We start from the raw sequence: 10,734 nt of genomic DNA, 5'->3' as shown, positions 1-10,734 counted from the left end.
CATTTCACTCTTGATCATGCCCAGGATGACACGTCCCCCTTGGTTCGTTGGGAAGCCCTTAAATGTGTTCTCAGGGGGGTCCTCATAAAACATGGGGAGCGCCTTAATAGGGAAAGGGCCCACTCCCTTAAAATTGCTCTCCAAAAAATTAGTGCTCTTGAACTGGCTCACAAACGTGCGCTGTCTCTTCCGATTTTACGTGAGTTACAGATTGCCTGACAGGACGCCAGACGGCTGTTGGACTCTGCCCAGCAGCGCGCTCTTCAAGTCTGTCGCAGTAAATTCTACGAGTTTGGCAATAAGAGCGGACGTATGTTGGCCAGAGCTTTAAAAACCAGAATTGCCCAGTCACACATCCCAAATACTAAGGCTCCTTCTGGCCAAGTTGTTCACACGACCCCAGAGATAGCGGAGTGCTTCCATAGCTTTTTCTCTGATCTTTACAACCTTGACCCTCCCACCCCCGCCCCCTCCCATCCGCCAGGACGGGACTCTTTCTCATCTCCCTTCACACCGTTGTCTGGGGAGATAGCTGAGGAACTTGATACGGACTTCACTCCCTCGGAGCTCCTCATGGTTGTAACCGATCTTCCTGGGGGAAAGAGTCCTGGCCCGGATGGCTACACTGTCAAGTTTTACAAGGTGTTGGCGGACCGGTTGCTACCGCTTTTGTTGTCAGCTTTTAACTCTATTTCCCCGGAGGTCCTGTTTCCTCCTAGCTCCACCTTGGCTCATGTCGCGGTTATCCCTAAGCCGGGTAAGGACCCTCAACTCTGCTCCAGTTATCGTCCCATCTCCTTGCTCAATGTAGACCTAAAAATTTACGCTAAATTGCTCGCCAATAGACTGAATAAATACCTGCCAGATTTAATTCACCCGGACCAGGTGGGGTTTGTGCCTGGTCGGGAGGCCCGTGACAACACCCTTAAAACTTTTGATATCATTCACCGCGCCCAGACTAACCGAATCCCGCTCATGATCCTGTCCCTAGATGCTGAAAAGGCGTTTGACAGAATATCGTGGCCTGCCCTTTACCAAACCCTTCGGCATGTGGGAATGGGACCATCTCTCTTGGCAAAAATTATGGCATTGTATCGTACACCCTCGGCCCAAATAAAAATAAATGGCTCCCTTTCGGCACCTTTCCCTATTTACAATGGCACACGACAGGGCTGTCCCCTATCCCCCCTGTTGTATGTCCTGGTTATGGAACATCTCATGGCCTCCATTCGGAGCAACTCGGATATTAAGGGTATTAACATTGGAGGGAAGGAATACAAGTGCTCGGCATTCGCTGATGACCTATTGGTCTATCTCACAGACCCTCATGTCTCTCTCCCTTCACTGATGTCCGAGTTGTCTAGTTTTGGAACATGGTCTAATTTCAAAATCAATTTCTCTAAGTCTGAGGCGCTAAATGTTTCTCTCCCGGGCCCGTTAGTGTCGCTTCTCCAAAGTAATTTCCCCTTTTCATGGCCCTCCAGAGGTATTACATATTTGGGTGCCCGTATAAGTGGGGACCTTACACAATTGTTTACAAATAATTTTATCCCCCTACTGGCCAAGTTTCGCACTGACCTTAATTCCTGGCATAAGACTGAGTTTTCCTGGTTTGGCCGTATCAATATTATTAAGATGTCTCTCCTCCCCCGCTTGCTTTATCTCCTGCAGACGATCCCCATCTCTATCCCATCTTCCTATTGGTTGCGGCTTCAGCGATGCTTCGGCTCCTTCATTTGGCCGACTGGTCGCCCACGTCTGAGCCGGGCTCTTCTGACTCGTTCCAGGGGTACGGGTGGGGTTGGTCTGACGGATTGTCGGCTCTACTATCTGGCATCAACTCACGCACGGGTTTTAGATTTTTTTCATAACCGTGAATCAAAACTATGGGTCCGTTTAGCTCAACAACTATGTCCCAGTACCCTATCATCCCTGCCGTGGATCCTGCCCGGGAATAGACCGACTCAAGCCTCCTTTGTTGTTTACCATACTCTCATGGCGTTGAGGTCCTTAGGGCCTGGAAGTACGCTTATAGACCCCCTGGGTCCTTTAACTCCTATCACAGATAATCCAGCCTTTCCTGCTGGCAGGGCTGGTCGCTCCTTCCTAGGCAGGCCGTCCACCGGCCCCATGTATTTTGCCCAGGTCCTCTCCGCTTCCTCTCTTCTCCCTCTAACCTCCATCTGCCCCGATGCCGTGCCCCGATGCCGTGCCCCTCACTCGCCATATATATGAATATGCCCAGTTAAAACATTTTTATGGAGCAGTTAACCGACGCGCACATCTTCACAGGTCGTTGACGGACTTTGAGCGCCTATGTGTCTCCTCCCAGCCCCCTATCCATACCATATCCACAATATATAAATTACTCCTTTCACAGCGTTCCCAACAACTCCCCTCCTTCTGCGGGGCCTGGGAGAGAGAATTACATACTACATTTACTGATACACAATGGAAGCGGTGTTTCTCCCTCTCACAAAAAGCCTCTATAGCCATTAGGGCCCAGGAAACTAGTTATAAAATTGTCTCTAGATGGTATCGGGTCCCGGCTGCGCTTCATAAATGGTATCCGTCTGTGCCTGATAATTGTTGGCGCTGTGGTGCTGTAGGAGGTTCCATGTCTCATGTTTGGTGGAGTTGCCCCTTGTTGAGGAGTTTTTGGGATGCGGTACTTAAATTGATATTGGAGGTTACTGGAGTCTCTGTCCCCAACTCCCCGGAAGCAGCTCTTTTATTCATGTTCCCGATGCCATTACACATTTATAAAAGCTCCCTAACTAGACATCTCCTTCAGGCGGCAAAGTCAGTGATCCCGCGCAGGTGGAAAACGGCAATACCCCCAACATTAGATGAGTGGTTTCGGGAAGTTGCCTTGATACAGCGAATGGAACACTTGGTGGCTCACTCCCCGGCAGCTGTGGTAAAATACACGTCTACATGGTCTCCTTGGATAGTGTTTCTTTCTTCGCCTTCCTACCTCACGGCTGTAACCTGAGTCAGCCTATGCCCCTGTGAAATACACTACGGCTCTTGCTCGCTGCTGATTTTTTACTCATAATACGCTGGAACTGGAGTCCAGGATCCCTCCTGTCCTCTCCCCTCCCTCCTATCCTTCCCTCTCTTGGGGCCTTTTTCTATACTTTCTTTCCCCCTGACTAGGGTTATGTGCCTCTCCTTCTCTGTTTGAGTTAAGTGATCTCGCTGTACCTCCTGATGTTATGCCTCTAGGATTATTCATGCTACTGTTGTACACTGACAATTCTTTTTCATGTCAAGATGTGATGCACATTATTGATTTTCCTTTTTTTTTGTTTGTTTTTGCTTTGGTCCACTGACCTTGTTTGTTCTTTTAGTTAAGGGTGGAGGCCTTCCCTGCACTATGTTTTGTAATTTTGTGTTCTGAAACTCAATAAAAAATTTTGAATAAGAAAAAAAAAAAAGAAATAAGACATTTCATATCTCACCTTCAGGATTACTTCAACCTCTTTCCATTCCATCTCGTCCTTGTGGGTCTATATCCGTGGCATTACACAAGCTGTCTCCTTGATGGCTAGGTTGACTTTCTACTGCAGAATCAGTTTGACAACTCCCAACATTTCGCTACTTCTAAGAGTCCCTTTTTTGCCAACCATGGTTTTCACCCCACTATCATTTAACCTACCTTTTTTTCTTCAGTTCCTACCGTTACTAAAACACTTTCTATTGCAATAAAACCAAGAGGCTGACAAACACTGTGTAAAGCCCAAGATCGCTACAAGAGATCGCTACAGGCTGATATGGGGGGCACTATACTGTATGCGGGCAGCTATGGGAGCATTATACTGTGTGGTGATATTATACTATGGTGGCTGTTGGGCAAGGCGGCTGGGCATAGACGCTCACAGGGGTCTGGTGATGATGGTGTTGGGGAGCCCAAACTGAATGCTTGCACCCAGGCCCATGAGCCTTTAGCTACGCCCCTGGGCATAAAACTCAGATTAGTGAGATAAAACTCAGATTACCCACTAAGTGATGGGTGATACGGAGTGGCAGAATTGTTCTGTTTATGTATACTTTCATCCATTTTATAGGCATTAATGGTAAACTTTCTCAACAATGAACATTTTCATCCGTCATTCGTGAATCACTGTAAAAACGCGCCATAAAACACATTTAGGCTTTGTTCACTTCTGCGTCGGGACTTCGTTCATGGGTTCCGTCTGAGCTTTCCGTCAGGGGAACCCATGAACGGAATCGACTATGGTATTGATTCTGTCAAAATATCTGAACCCTTAAACAATGATGACAAACGGAAACCATTTGCAGCGGATCCATCACCATTGAAATTGGTGACGGATACGGTTTCCGTTTTTTTCACCTAGAGTTCCGTTCATGGGTTCCCCTGATGGAAAGCTCCGACAGAACCCATGAACGGAGTCCCGACATAGATGTGAACAAAGCCTCATTTACACACAGCTTTGACACATTTTTGCCAAATTGCATTTTTGACTGTTTGGGTAGGAACACATGTAGCGCCCACTGAGTGGTCAGGACATGGCCAAACATCAAGCCGACATGCAGTGGCGTGGTTTTAAAATCATTGTTCATTTCTGTCTGTTAAAACCACCGGCCTAAGGGCTTATCCACACGTAACGTAATTGCTGCAGAAAATCTCTGCAGCAATTCAGTTAAAACTACTAGACGTTCCACTACAGAAAAACTGCACCATTTCCTGTGTTTTTTTTACTGCAGAAATGGTGCAGATTTTGCAGCGTTTTTCTCAATGCTGGGAGGTGATATCTCCTCTGAGAAACGCAGAAATACAGTCCACTTTCCGCAGCAGGATTTAAAATGCAGTGGTACGAACAATAGGCTCTGCAGGTCAATTTCTGCTGTGAAATTTTACGTTATTTTTACGTATTTTTGTTAAATCACACCCACTTTGCTGCTACTGTATTCTGCTGCGTATTTTCCATCTGCAATTCTGGACAGAAAATACGCACCAATTCCGCTACGTGTGCACAAGCCCACTTGTTGTATAGGTCAACCTCGCGCTGCCAAAACAACTCTAACCCATCGAGGCAACCCACAAGATCTCTGAAGGTGCCCTGGTGTCTGGCTAAAATACGTAAGCAATAGATCCTTAAAAGGCTATTTACACCTTCAAAATATATATTTTTTTTAATAAAAATGTCTAGCAGTGTGTTTTGTGCAACTTCCAAAATACTTTTTAGTAAAAGTTATTTTTACTTTTTCAGATATGGCTGCATTGTGTCCTGTATACAAAGCAGCTGAATTGTGCACTAAGACCCAGTGGCGTAGCTATAGGGGTCGCAACTGTGATCGGGCCCCTAAGCCCCGTTGCCACACAACGCTGACCGTGCTGGTCCCGCTTCCAACTTAATCTGTGTTGGGTTCAATGCTATACTTGCTCTAGCTTTCACTGTGCTGCGATCGGCTCGGCACGATCTAAAGCCTGTATGTGCTGAGTCACTCACAGCACAGTGCAGAGGAGGAGAAGGATCCCCCACTGTTAGGCTGGGTTCACACAAGTATGTTACGTGCATAAAGGACGGAACATATTTCGGCGGCAACCGTACCGGGCTCCTAGCATCATAGTTATGTACGATGCTAGGAGTCCCTGCCTCTCCGTGGAACTACTGTCCCGTACTGAAAACATGATTACAGTATGGGACAGTTGTCATGTATGGAGTCCCTGCCTGCCTTCAGAACTATGATGCCAGAAGCCCGGCTCCCTGCAGTGTGTTCGGTGTTGTGGTTATACTGTGGTGGTCAGCTATGATATACTGAGTGGGGGGGATTATACTGCATGGTAGCATACTGTGGGGGCATTCATGGGATCTGTCGGGCAAGGCAGCTGGGCATAGTCGTGTGCAGGGGTCTGGTGGTGTTGGGGAGGGGTAGGGGGGCCCAAGCTGAATTTTTGCACCAGGGCCCATGAGCCTTTAGCTACGCCCCTGCGTCCAGAGGACACTTTTCGAGAAGGGGGAACAATGTCAGGAAATGAACTTACCTGGACTCTGGACTCCCCAGTCATACTTTGTAGCCTAAACCTCTATGCTAGGCAGAGTCCTTGCTCGTTCTAGCTTTGCCCAGCCATGTGTTTTCTGCACCTCCTAATTAGTTCATGGATTGCAATCACAGTAACTACTGTCCTATTTTACCCCACAGCCTAGTACTCTCTTGTGCCTGATGGCTTGTCAGTGATCCAGCTTTCTTGTGTGTGCTTAGCTACTGTGAGGGTATGTGCACACACACTAATTACGTCCGTAATTGACGGACGTATTTCGGCCGCAAGTACCGGACAGAACACAATGCAGGGAGCCGGGCTCCTAGCATCATACTTATGTACGATGCTAGGAGTCCCTGCCTCGCTGCAGGACAACTGTCCCGTACTGTAATCATGTTTTCAGTACGGGACAGTTGTCCTGCAGCGAGGCAGGGACTCCTAGCATCGTACATAAGTATGATTCTAGGAGCCCGGCTCCCTGCATTGTGTTCGGTCCGGTACTTGCGGCCGAAATACGTCCGTAAATTACGGACGTAATTAGTGTGTGTGCACATACCCTTACTCTACTCATGTACTAAACTCTGCATTACAGGTGACTATAACAGAACTGTGTCAATTGCCCTTACTTACTGGATTCCAGATCTGAGAAGCGACATCAGCACACCGATACAACTCAGAATGATGAAAGTTATAACTGTCACATAGCGTAAAATACTTTAGCAGTTTATTAGAAACTTTGCTTATTATTTATGTTCCGTTGTTTTAGACAATGGCCAAACAATTGATGACATACAGATGTAGGGCTGAACTGGTCATGTAAGAGTACTTTCATATTATTCTCGATTAAGTTAAGTATCCACCGCTTCATAATTAAACATGTACTGTGTGCATGGAGCCATGTAACTGAATGAGTCCGTGTGCTATCTGCAAAATTGAGGATAGCATCGGGACAAAAACCACGGTCATGTGCATTAAGCCTAATACAAGCAACGCAATTACTTTGGGTCAATAACCTTATGGGAGTCACTGAGGAAAATATCCGTAATAAAAGCGTAATACTAGTGAAATTTCGGTCATTTGGATAAGAAAGTCCCAGGGATTCCAAAACCAAAATATTTAATAAGGAAATATCCTCTAACAGCCCTTATTCCCTACGAGGGTTAATTCAGAGAAGTTCCAAATGTATGTAAATTAATTCTCCTCACACCCCAATATGTTTTGTTTTAGCTCATGTAATGTTTGCAATTCCCCCAAGCTAACACAAAACCTAAGAGTTTATTATTAGAAAATTACTAGTTGCTTTGTCAACCATATATTGTATTAGAATCGGAGGAACAGTAGTGATATTTAATTTACCTTCAGAAAAGAATAGAATTAGGAAATTATTTCACAATAGTTAAAACAGCAAATGATCTGCACAGGATTAACGTCTCTTATACGGTGCCATGCAAATGTATTCACCCCTTGGTGTTTTTCCGGTTTTGTTGCGTTACAACCTTGATTTAAAATGGATTTTTGGGAGGTTTGTTCCATTTGAAAAAACAAAACTTACGTGCATAAGTATTCACCCCCTGAAAGTCAATAGTCTGTGGAGCGGCTTTTGCGGCAATTACAGACACAAGTCTCTAGGGGTTGTCTCTATATGCTTAGCACATCTAGACACTGGGATATTGCCCTTTTTTCTATGCAAAACTTCTCCAACTCCTGGAGTGTACAGCGTATAATGGTCCTATAAACGGATACTTCCATCTCCACTGTGGATCTTTGGAGTTCATTCAGCATTGATGTCTTTGTTGAATCCCTCTTTGCCCAGTCATTGAGTTTTGGTGCGCAGTCTTCTGTTGTCAGGTTTGAGGTTGTGCCATATTGTTTCCATTTTATAAAGATAATGGATTTAATAGTGCCCGGTGGGACGTTCAAAGTTTAGGATATTTTTCTTTTAACCCTGTATGGTGTCTGGCCACCCAGTGGATGTGTTGGGAAATGCAGCCTGTCAAGGGTTTTACAAGCATGCAGCGATCGTGGAATGAATTGAAATGGATTCATGAGAAACTGGAATCCTTAACCAAATTCAAGCAAAGGTAAGGGTGGACGCATTTGTATGAAGATAATTGGTTTGACCAGTCCTTCTATAGGGGTTTCACAGTTAAGGAGGTGAATACATATTTCAGTTTTTAATTCATTTATTTTTTACTTATTTCTAACTTTTTTTTATTCCAATGTAACAATTTGGATTACTTTGTCACATCAATTACATAAAATCGAAATGTAAAATTCCAGGTTGCAATGCAACAAAACCGGAAAAAAAACATCAATAGTTGTGAATATTTTCACAAGGCACTGTACTGTCCAACTATGGGACAGAGAATTAGTTTTTTCGTAGTGGAATTGTTACAGCCTGCAGATACTAAGATCATTCCCATAATAAAATATAAACACTAAAGAACAAGAAAGTCCTGTGGGATACTTTGCTTTTCATTCAGTTAGAGATTAGACCGTAATCAATTTGAAGGAACTGATCACTTAATTGATATTGTTTCTTGTTGGCCGTTTCTTTACATCACCATACCCAGGGCAGTTTGACGAACAAAAAAAAATACGTGAAGTTTATTAAAACATGAAAATCGGAATAGTCTCATCAAATATTAAAACGTCATACTTGTACTGGGCATTCATGTGTTACAGGATTTATTATGTTATATAAAAGGTTATTTACACAATGATTACTTAAAGACTATTACAAGATGGAGGTTTACAACTTTACTAATAAGGTGCATATTATGAATAGAGATGAGCGAATCAATCCACAATTCATTTACATTTTGGATACATCAGCATGGGCAAATTGATTTCACATGTTTGAGGTTCCCATCTGGTCAAATTAAGAGATCCCTCTGCTCACCCCTAATTACGAACAGTTTCCTTCTCATATTGGATCTCATCAGTAGCAGTGTAAAGTAGTAACAATATCACAAATGTAAGATTTTTTATTTTTATGTATGACTGATCAATAGCACAAAGAGAAGAGAATAGAGTAGCTGTTCAATACTGGAACTAGAACACGGATTTTAGGATTATTTTATCTTCGAAGCAGTATGATAACCTAATGGTAGCCTATGGCAGCCTTCTGCAGCCTCTAAAAGTGGAAGACACCCCTCACAAGAAGAACAATTGGGATCTCTATAAAACAAGTAATACTGGGCAGTTTTATAAGGAATATGATTGTGGTATCTAAAGTTAGCGAGATTACTAGGACTAAAGTTTTTTATGCCAAAAATCAATGAATAATTGGCTATAGGCAATCATTGTAAAGTCTGTCAATTTCATTGTTGTAACGGCGGTTCCATTGTTGTAATGGATACAATTATTTGTCAGAAATTAAATGACAATTGTCTGACAGTGAGCCCTATGAGTACCTGCATCATGATCCACTGTGGTCCATTAAACAAAAGATCAGTAATGTAGTAAATACCAAATAAATGTCACAATTAATAAGAAAATGGGAGATTTTTAATATTTAGTAATTCAGCGGTTAGACCAGTATACTTTACCAAAGGTTCAGGAAACTCTGGAGAAACCTCCGGCTTGACCGACCCATTAGTTTTGTCACTTTTATCAATACAGATTGAGAAGTCCCTGGCACCTTCTGTTATGGGAACACAATCTTTTAATCTTGCTAAATTACATTATAGTTTTCAAGGTAATTTTTTGGACAAGTGTCACTAACTAGCAATCAACAGAAACCTTAACAGTCTATACACAAGAAACCTTAACAGTCTATACACCTCTATTGCACATGTGATAATTTACTGCAAATAATTAATTATAAAGCAATACAAAATAGTTTTTATTACACTATTTTTATATTTGGCACTGGTGTTACATCAGGATTTCATGTTTCAGGATTACTACCATAAGCAAAAATGTGTCTTGGCAGTGGGCCCCCATATGCATGGCAGATGCTGAGGAGAACCATGTATAGACACATCCTTTTTTTGTTTTATTTAGTCTTGCGGAAATTCCTACAATATGTATTTTGCATACAGGAGGGGCCACATAAAACACTGTCTTTTTAATCTCCCTTTTGAGTGAATCGCAATTTACCTTGATGTATGAACAAGAGAGTCATTTTTTTGGATACAATGGTTAGAAAGATGAAGGACGCAAGCTTATAGCTGAAATTTGGATACCAAGGTAACTGATCATAATAGTTTACTACTCTAGTAACCATCCTAAAACAATTGTTACCAAAATCAAATTTTTTAATCAAATACAAAGAGCACTGCCGGATAAAAAAGAAAAAAGTACGGGAGAAATGGGGGTATCCTGGACAAATGAGAAGTTGGTTGAACGAGATTAAAGGAGGAACGAATAGTGATAAACCTTATTCCTTTTATACATTTATATCATCATGTAGCAAGGAAAATTGTCGAAGTTGTGCAGAAACATTTGATTTTGGGTACAACACTTTTTTTTAGTTCGGTTTAAGAGCAGATAGGAACGGGCCAACAAGTGCAAAAATGCTGGATATGGATTATTTTTGTGGGATAGGGAAACATTCATTCTGCATGAGGTGGGAATATTATGGAATGGGACAATGGCATTCTGGATAGGGAATCCATTTTATGAAGGATGCATGACAAATGTGTTTTTGCACTAGAAGGCATGTAGTTTAGATTTTTAGATTTTTTTTTATTTTATGATTTTTCTTTTTATAGGAAATA

Source organism: Rhinoderma darwinii, chromosome 1 (genome assembly GCF_050947455.1).
Source record: "Rhinoderma darwinii isolate aRhiDar2 chromosome 1, aRhiDar2.hap1, whole genome shotgun sequence".
Taxonomy (NCBI): domain Eukaryota; kingdom Metazoa; phylum Chordata; class Amphibia; order Anura; family Rhinodermatidae; genus Rhinoderma; species Rhinoderma darwinii.
Note: the sequence above shows the minus strand (reverse complement) of the source record.